Here is a 10,404-nt window from a genome sequence, read left to right on the forward strand (position 1 = left end):
ACACTAGATTCAACTACACACAGATCACTGAGAAACCCACCAGGTCGTGGTAGCTCTGAGGCGCTGAAGCTCCTTGCATCCCCTCACCCTCCCCTAAAGCTGGGTTCGAGAGACTGGAGGCCGAGACTTTGTTCTGCCCCCTTACCGGTTCCTTCCCAGGATGCAGGTTTGGGGAAATCAGATGCACAGAAAGAAGGAGCTGTGTTCAACTCCAAGACAGCTCGAGATCGTCCCACTCAGTTCTTCCACTGGACATTCATAAGTTTGCCCCCAAGCCCCCACTTCCTAGTGTGCATGCCCTGGTGGGATCCTCTCCCATTGAGTGTGGGTGAGCCCTATGTCTTCCTTCAAACTAATAGGATACGGCAAAGGGGATGGAGCGTTGTGATTACGTGTACGTGGTTATGAGCTTACATTACGTAAGATTGTGGTGTCATCCAATTAGGGGAGCCCAGCACAGCCTTGGAGCTGAGGGGAGCCTGCAGCTAACACCTAACAAGGAACCAAAATCCTCCGTCCTAACCTAGAACCGCAAGGCACTGAATTCTTCTAGCCACCTGAGTGAGCTGCAAACTGCTCAGTTTCCCTGCTTAAGTTCATTTAACTTAACGTAAGCTTAACTTAGGTTGCAAGATGAGCTTGCAAATGGATCTTTCCCCAGTCGGGCCTCAGATGAGACTGCAACTCAAAAATGACACTTTGATCGCAGCCCTGGGAGACCCCAGGCAGAGAACCCAGACAAGCTGCTCCCGGGCTCCCGACCCACAGAAACTGTGGCGTGGTAAAGCTGTGCTGTTTTAAGATGCCAAGTTTGTGGTAATATGCCGTGCAGCAACCCGTAACTGATGCAACCACTATTACACAGTGATGAAGTCATCGGCAGTGGGACAACTGATAACCCACCAGTTCTCCTAATTGTCGTCTTCCAGTTTGTCTTATGGTTCGTTGGTTTTATAGACATTCATAGGAGCACAGAGCACTGGGACATGGTAACCTGGAAGAATTCATGAGAGAAGCACTGTCCATTCATTTTAAAGCAGGAATCAGGGCAGCCCCAGTGGCGCAGCGGTTTGGCGCCGCCTGCAGCCTGGGGTGTGATCCTGGAGACCCGGGATCGAGTCCCACGTCGGGCTCCCTGCGTGAAGCCTGCTTCTCCCTCTGCCTGTGTCTCTGCCTCTCAGTCCCTCTCTCTCTCTCTCTCTGAATAAAATAAATAAATCTTAAAAAAAAAAAAAAAAAAAAAGCAGGAATCAACTTTAAAGATGCAAGCAACAGCATAGTAGCGGACTAAGTTATCTGTCCAAAGTGCCATTTCTCTTCCTAAGCTGCCTCCTAATTTCCTCTTAGGGAATTACTAGGTGGAGCCCACAGACTGTAACTGGGGGCCCTACCCACATCTAGTCAGAGTAGGCATATCACCCAGCCTCAGTCAACCTTCCTGGGATTTGATGTTCCATTTCACCCTAGCGGGGACTCTCACTGCATGCCATTCTGGCTGCCAGACTATGGCTGGGGATCCTGCATCCCAGCTTCTGGAAAGGCCATGGTACCTCCTCCTGTGCAAGCCTAATTTTCAGCCATCCACTGACTCTGCGAGGCTTTGGTGTCCTTCCGATAAGTTTCCTTGGCTTAAAGTTGCCAATCATTTCCATGCTTGGTAACTAAAGGGCTCTTACCAAATCACGGAGGGAACCCCATAGCCAAGGCCTCCCAATTCCCAGGGCAGATCATTCCCTGTTCCCTGGACCTGATGGAATCCAGCCAAGGATCGAATAGATAAGGTCTTAGGGAATGCTTATCTCACCAGCAATGCAAGCAACTCACCTATGTTCAAATGAATGCCAAGTGCCATTTAAAACACCTGAAAGAAGAGATGCAGGGACCCCAGGAAACCGATAGAATTTGATACAAGAAAATTCTTTTAGTCTTGGCTTTAAAACAACTTCCCTTAGCCCTGTCCTTTTCAAGCGATTAGTGTTCCTGCAGATAAAGGATAAAGAGATTTTCAGAACTTAAGCAGATAAGCTGTCTGAGCAATCCTATTAATTATATAGAAGAGTGTGGGGTGACTGCAGAATCCCTTACAGTGTATCACCAACTGGTAGTTTTCAAATCTTGAGGGCCTAAAATAAGAGATAAGTTGGAAAGAAAAGTGTCATCATTTTGTTTTTGTTTTTGTTTAAAAAAAAAAAAACTATCAACTTTTAAATCAACTTTTAAAGAAGTGATTTTACACCTCAGTGTCCTATTTGAGTACATTCAGGTCAATTATTTGCTGGATTGGATCAGTAACTAAATGAGGATGTGTCATAAAGGCCAACATTTTGTAGGAAAATACAGGCAGGGAGTATATTATCAGTGTCCCCTGACAGTCAAGTGATACATTGCAGTTTTGATAGGCTGCAAGAGAATCTTCCATATTCCATGAGTAAGGCTCAGTCTGATTTGCCCTGTATAAACCGAATTTTACTTTAAAAACTTTTTTATTTTTTTTAGCTTTTACCACTTGCTTAGCACTGTGTTATACAAGATAAGGCCTATTGTCCTACTTTGGATAAGAAGAGATCCTCTGTGTGCAAATCTTCTAGAAGTTTATCCTGAATAAAAACTTCCAGTTACTGGGGCACCTGTGTGGCTCAGTGGTTGAGCATCTGCCTTTGGCTCCGAGTGTGATACCAGGATCCGGGATCGTGTCCCACATCGGACTCCTTGCACAGAGCCTGCTTCTCCCTCTGCCTATGTCTCTGCCTCTTGTGTCTTTCATGAATAAGTAAATTAAAAATCTAAAAAAAAAAAAAAACCCACAAGATTTCTAGTTACTAATGACTAAAATCTTTCTAAAATAATAATATAGCCCCCAGATTATTTTTTAATTTTTAATTTATTTTTTTTAAAGATTTTTATTTATTTATTCATGAGAGACACAGAGAGAGAGAGAGGCAGAGACACAGGCAGAGGGAGAAGCGGGCTCTATGCAGGGAGCATGACGTGGGACTCGATCCCAGGTCTCCAGGTTCACACCCTGAGCCAAAGGCAGGCACCCAACTGCTGAGCCACCCAGGCATCCCAAACCCCCAGATTCCTAAGTAGAGTACTTGGAATCAAATTTTTCTTCATGTGCCAGACTCATGAGCACTATTGTTTTAATTTCAAAGTCAACCAACAATGGAGACCATCTATGATACAGTAATACCCTTGGGGGCTATTTGACATGTAGGTCTGTATGCTCCTAAAATAACTGGCTCCAGAGTACTATGCCTTTCAAGCTCTATTTTTATGGTCTCTGTTTCCAACGTTGATAGCAGCTTCCACTTGTCTCTCCTGCTCTACCCTCATGAAAGAATCTATCTTCTAACCCAGAAAAACCAGAGGATTCCAAGGAACTGAGGTCACCACACTTGCTTTTATGAACCATTCCAAGTTGATAGATTTCAAACTACTTAGGGAATGTTCTATCTTTCCCCTTGGGGTTGGGGGGTGGTGAAGGCCATGAGCTTCATCTCAGGTGTTCCCCTTGCCAATCCATGGTCTTTCACAGTGTCCACATGAATCCAAACTTGTTCGTACTGAGAATCTGGGACCGTGGTTGAAGGCCAGGAACATAAAATATATATTATATACCTATATTCACTATCAAAATCCAGCACTTAGGCAATAAGGGCACTTCCGTATGAAGATATTCTATGAAATAGGACATGTCCTAGGTGTACTGGGGGAAAGAGTGTACTCGAGAGTTAAAAGGAATCATTTTTATTGAGTGTCTATTATTAAACCAACTTCAGAACAATGTTATAAGGTGGTTACTACTGGCCCCGTTTTACAAATGAGGAAGCTAATCTCAGAAAGCTGGAAGAAGGTCCCAGTTACCACCTAAGGAGGCAGAGCCAGCATGACGTCCAGGTCTGCCTGGCAACAACACCGCATCGATTCCAGAATACCACACTCCCGAGTGCCACCATGCTAAAGCTCTCACACATTTCCAGATTGTAGTAAGACAGGCTGGTTCCAGATTTTTCACTGGCAAATGAGAACAGAGCTCCAAGAGCATTACTCTCGAGGTGTCTCTGATTTTCAGTCTTCCACCCGTAATGATTTATACTGCACGGAGTTATGTAAGCCAGAACAACATTCCACAAAAACCCCTTCATGTTATTATGGTTGTGCTTTTGAGTGGGCCCACAGAGGAATGCTTGGTTTTTCAGATTGAGTGGTTGGTGACTGCTCTGATTCTCAAAGCCTCCCTTTTAGGACTTTACTTCCCCAGCTCCTCCTACAACTGTGCATGGTCTAGTTCCTATAAGGCAGCCCTTCCATCATAACTCATCATGGTTCTGCTTCCCTGATTAAACTCTGACCATGCATGCAGGCACTCTGGGGAGGACATGGGATGGGGGATGTTCCAGAGGTGGTCAGGGGCTGGCTCCTTCCCAGTGCCCAGAGAATAGGCTATGCCGGCAAGTCGGCACTTTACAAGTGGTAGATCATTTTGGTTGTCAATATTTTCCCCACCACAAATCTAGGCGCTAAAGCATTTTTAGGTCATAGTGCCCTTTACAAATGCATTGCATGGAACTCAGCCACTGCCCAGTGCAGCTGTCTGACTCAGCTCAGTTATGATGCCAGGACACTCTGCATCCAAAGACTCACCTGACTCACTCAGCTCAGACAGAAAGTGCATGGCTGAGAAGCCAAAGTTAGGCTTCGAGTCCCAGCTCTGACCCCCGAACAAAACACTTCACTTCTCAGGTCTGGTTTCTTTTTCCATAGACATGAGCTCAAGGAAATACCTTCTGAGATCCCTTAGAAATAAATTTTCATGAAAAGCAAATTTAAACTCACCAGTGATTCCTAGCACATAGGAAGATACAACCCTCAGCCAAAAGAATTTCATCAAATATATGGGAAAGGATTAGTCCTAGGGAGGAAAGGAGGCTCCAAATGAAACCACTAATCCTCAGACTTGAGTATATCCCATATTCCTCCTGGCTAACACTAAATAAAGCAGACTTCGAATTTATTGCTGCTATTATTCCAAGAAGTTGTAATTTCCACAAAACTAATCTTACAGGCTGGGAGTCCATTTGGTTTATTGGTTTTAATATCTTGACTTTATCTATTAGTTCTATTTTTTTTCCTGCTCTGTGACGTTATTTGAGATGTCCTGTGTCATCTACAGCTTGAGGGAAGTGAGTGGACTGGCAACTCACTTAAGAAGCTTTATGAATGCATATTCTGAATGTAGAGCTTGGGCACCTCAGGGTTGGATAGAAATTTGCAGATCATCTCATCCAGGGGTTCCCAAATTTCCAGTATGGACCTCCACATTGGGCCCTTGAAACCAGTGCCAAGCTGGCTATATCAGAAACCCGGAAGCATCTTCTACAGATCCTTGGGTTCCTGTCCTCAGAGATGAGTCTGAGGCAGGGCCCTGGAATCGTTGGAGTTTTTTATAAGTTTCTCGATTAATTCAAAGTGGTTGCTAGGTTTGAGAATAACAGTCTGGAGGAACCTTCATCTGGTATTTAAATTGTCATTATAGAACCTCTGGTCCTATTCAAGGCAGAGTAAGTCCATTACAACCTATCTCTCCCATTGATTCTAAATAAAACCTCTGGACAGAATACAAAAGCAATGAGCTGAGGACTCTGAAAAGTAAACAGTAGCAAATAGATTGAAAGGGGAAGTCAAAACTTGGAGAACAGCTGCTATGGTAGTGAACTTAACCTGGTTTTTCTTTCCTTCTCTAGTTCTTGGCTTTAGTTAGAGGGTGGGCAGAGGCCTGGAGCTGAGTCACAGTATGACAGCAAAAAATCCCAAGGGAACCCCCTGTTCTAGCCGGAGGACCAGGAAAAGGGGCCCTTTAATCAAAAGATGGGGAGAATCGCTTTAATTTTCCTATTTTTATTCTTTTCTTTTCTTTTCCTCCTTCGGGGTCCTCAATGCCAGCCCTAGCCCGGAAGTGGCACTGTCATGGCGGCAGCGGCAGCACTGGCATGGGTCCCTAAAACTCTAAGACAACCATCCCTCAGTGCCCTGGAAAAAGCTCCTGGAAAAAGGAATCTCAAGGGTCTAGAGAGTATGGGATTCCAATTACTTTCTTCTCTTCTTTCTCTTCAGGTTCCCCTTAGGCACCCCTGGTGCTCAGAATTTGTGACCAAGTGCACAGGCTAAAATTCTGAGAGAAATACTGGCTTTCTAGTCAGAGGGCTAGGAAACAGGACCCCTGAGAGTCAGAGTGTCAGGGAAATTCCAAGGATGAGAAAGTTAGAGAAGAAAATCCCTTAATTTTGTATATGAACTGCCACTAGTCTCAGATTCACCCCTAAATTATGCATGCACAGAACAGACCCAAACAAGAATAGGGAAGGCTTTGAGAACCAAATGATAGAAATCACTGTCCAAGTAACAGATTAACTCCTGAATGGGGTATATGTTGGGCAGACACACACAGCACAGCAAAAGTTTTGAAAACTAAACTGACTTTGGGACCACCACTCTCAGAAGGCAAGACACAATTAGAGCTATGAACCAAACCAGGTATACTGCCCGCTAAAATAAACCATGTAAAAGTTAATGTCCTCCAGAGGATTTTATAATAGGACCCAGAGTCTCCCAACGTAATACTCAAAATTCCAGGATACAATTCAAAATTACTTGACTTACAAAGAAACACAGAAAAGAGAAAAATCTGCTCAGTTTTCAAAGGAAAAGACAATTGACAGACCCGAAACCCAAGATGATCTGGGTATTAGAATTACAGAGATTTTAGAGTGGCTATTGTAACCATGCTCCATGTAGTACACAGATGCTCTTGAACTGAACAGAAATAGAGATGTTCTGATTAGAAAAATAGAAACTAAAAAAGAACAAAGTGGAAACTTTAGATCTTAAAAATACAATTTCTGAAATAAAAAGAAATTCATTGGATGGACTCAATAGCACCAAAAAAAATGAACATTCTCCAGAGATTTTGTTTTTCTCCAGAGATTTTAGTAAGACTGAGAATCAATAGAGTCCAGAAATAGACCTATGCAAATACAGTCAATTGATTTTTTTTAACAAAGTGCAAAGGGACTTAAATGGAAAAAGAATAGTTATTTCAACAAATAGTGTCAACATAGTTGGACACCCATACCCACAAAAAAGTAAACATCATCATACACTTCATACCTTATACAAAAATAAACTCAACATGGACAGTATGCCTGAAAGTAAAATGTAAACCTATCAAACATTTAAAAGAAAACATAGGAGAAAACCTGTGTTGCTTTGAGTTAGGCAAAAAGTTCATGGATATAACCCTGAAAGCATGATTCATGAAAGATACATTTTTATTCATTTTTTTAAAGTAATCTCTACACCCACCATAGGGCTCAAACTCACAAACCCAAGATCAAGAGTCACATTCACATGCTCCACCAACTGAGCTAACCAGGTGCCCCAAAGGACAAATTATTAAATAGGACTATCAAAAAGAAAAATGTGTACCCAAAGAAAAGCTTTAAAAATATTTTTTGAATGAAAAGACCAGTCACAGGCTTGGCAAAAATATTTTGCAAATTACCTGACAAAGCACTTGTATGCTGGATATAAAAGGAATTCTCAAAAATCAATGATACAATTTGGTTCTTCTTTTTTTTTTTTTAGCTTCTTTTAAGTGTTTATTTCTTTTTTAAAGTAATCTCTGCACCCAACATGGGGTTAAACTCATGATCCTGAGATCAAGGATTGCATGTTACACTGACTGAGCCAGTGGGCACCCCAGAATGATCTGATTTTTTAAGTAAGCAAAAGATTTGAAATGTCAGCTTGCTATAGAAAATAAATGGATGGCACACAAGAAGATTCTCTACATCATTGTTCATTGAAGAAATGCAAATTTAAACTACATTAAAATACCACTATTAGAATGGTTCAAATACTAAAAACAGGAGATCCCTGGGTGGCTCGGTGGTTTAGCGCCGCCTTCAGCCCAGGGCGTGATCCTGGAGACTCGGCATCGAGTCCCACATCAGGCTCTCTGCATGGAGCCTGCTTCTCCCTCTGCCTGTGTCTCTGCCTCTCTCTCTCTCTCTCTCTCTCTCTCTCTCTCTCTCTCATGAATAAACAAAATTTTAAAAAATACTAAAAACAAAAAGTTGATCATGCCAAATGCTGATGTGAATGCAGAGCAACTGGAACTCTCATTCATTGCTGATGGGAATGCAAAATGATACACATGCTTTGGAAAATGAAGTGATAGTTTCTTATAAAATTAAACATGGACTTACCTTATGACTCACAATTTCCAGTCTGAGGTATTTACTTTAAAAAAAAAAAAGAAGATTTATGTTCACACAAAACTTTATATTAAATGTTTGTAGCATATTTAATTCCTATTCACTCAAAAAAAATAAACAACCCATATATTCTTGGCATTTATCCTTTGTGGTGTTCTCTGGGCTACCTAGATCTGTGGTTTGGTGTCTGACATTAATTTGAGGGAAATTCTGTTTTTATCCTTTCGCGTATTTCTTCTGTTCCTTTCTCTCTTCTCCACACATTCTCATCATGCATATGCTACAGTTTTTGTAGTTGTCCCACAGCTCTTGAGTATTCTGTTGCACTTTCTTCAGTTGTTTCCTCCTTTGCTTTTCAATTTTGGAAACTTCTATCGACATATCCTCATGCTCATTGATTCTTTCCTCAGTTGTGTCCAGTTTACTAATGAACCCACCAAAGTTATTCATTCTTTACAGTACATTGGATTTCTAGCATTTCTTCATTCTTTCTTAGAATTTCCATCTCTCAAGGGAAACCTTTTTACACTGTTGGTGGGAATGCAAGCTGGTACAGCCACTCTAGAAAACAGTATGGAAGTTCCTCAAAGAGTTGAAAATAGAGCTACCCTAAGACCCAGGGATTACACTACTTTGTGTTTACCCCAAAGATACAAATGCAGTGATCCCAAGGGGCACCTGTACCCCAATGTTTATAGCAGCAATATCCACAAGAGCCAATCTATGGAAAGAGCCCAGATGTCCATTGACAGATAAGTAGATAAAGAAGATGTGGTATATATCTATATCTATATATTACTCAGTCATCAAAAAAAAAAACAACTCACCATTTGCAACAACATGGATAGAACTAGAGGGTATTATGCTAAGCAAAATAAGTCAATCAGAGAAAGATAATTACTATATGAGTTTACTCATATGTGGAATTTAAGAAACAAAACAGAGGAGCATAGGAGAAGGGAGGAAAAAATAAAATAAGATGAAATCAGGGTGGGAGACAAACCATAAGAGACTCTTAATCACAGGAACAAACTGAGGGTTGCTGAGGGTGGGGGATGGGGTAACTGGGTGTTGAATATTAAGGAGGAGGATATTAAGGATATTACACGTGATGTGACAAGCACTGGGCGTTACATAAGACTGATAAATCACTGAACTCTACCTCTGAAACTAATATTCTATATGTTAATTAATTAAATTTAAAAAGTGAAAAAAATTTTCTCTCTCTTCTTACATTACCTATCTGTTCTTGCACATTGTTTACTTTTTCCATTAAAGCTCTTATTTACCATAGTTATTTCAAATTTCTGGACAGATAATTGCAACACCTTTACCATATCTGACCCTTCAAACTCTCTTTTTTGCCTATTGATACATCTTCTAATTGTTGTTAAAAGTTGGACATGATATAATGGGTAAAGGAAACCTCGTACTGGTTTACATGGATGTTTCTTTTTTTTTTAAGATTTTTAAAATTTATTCCTGAGAGACACAGAGAAAGAGGTAGAGACATAGGCAGAGGGAGAAGCAGACTCCCTGTGGGGAACCTGATGTGGGACTCGATCCCAGGACCCTAGGATCATGACCTGAGCTGAAGGCAGACACTCAACCATTGAACCACCCAGGTGCCCCTACATGGATGTTTCTCTTCTAGTAAATTGTGATTCTCTGTATCCACCTGACTTCCTCTCCAGTTTGGGGGGCAGCAGTTTGTCCCGTGATCTGCATTCTCTAACGGATCTAAGAAAAGTTGTTGATTTTCAGTTTGTTAAGCTTTTTACTGGCTGATGACTTCTAAACTCCTTACATTCTGTACTAGAAACCAGAAGTCCCTCAAATATTCTTCAACTAGTGAATGGATGGACATGATGGTAGATCTATACAATGGAATATTATTCAGGAATAAAAAAGAAAAAAACATGGATAAGTTAACAACATGGATAAATCTCAAATACAGTCTTCAAAGTGAAAGAAACTCAACTTAAAAAGCTGTATACTGTGTAATTCCATTTATATAACATACTCAAAAAGGCAAAACTATAGAGATAGAGAACAGACAAGTGGTTGCCAGTGGCTAGGGATGGAGGTGGATTTGACTATAAAGGGGAAGTACAAAAGAATTGGG

The sequence above is a fragment of the Vulpes lagopus genome, chromosome 15, assembly GCF_018345385.1.
Source record: "Vulpes lagopus strain Blue_001 chromosome 15, ASM1834538v1, whole genome shotgun sequence".
Classification (NCBI taxonomy): Eukaryota; Metazoa; Chordata; class Mammalia; order Carnivora; family Canidae; genus Vulpes; species Vulpes lagopus.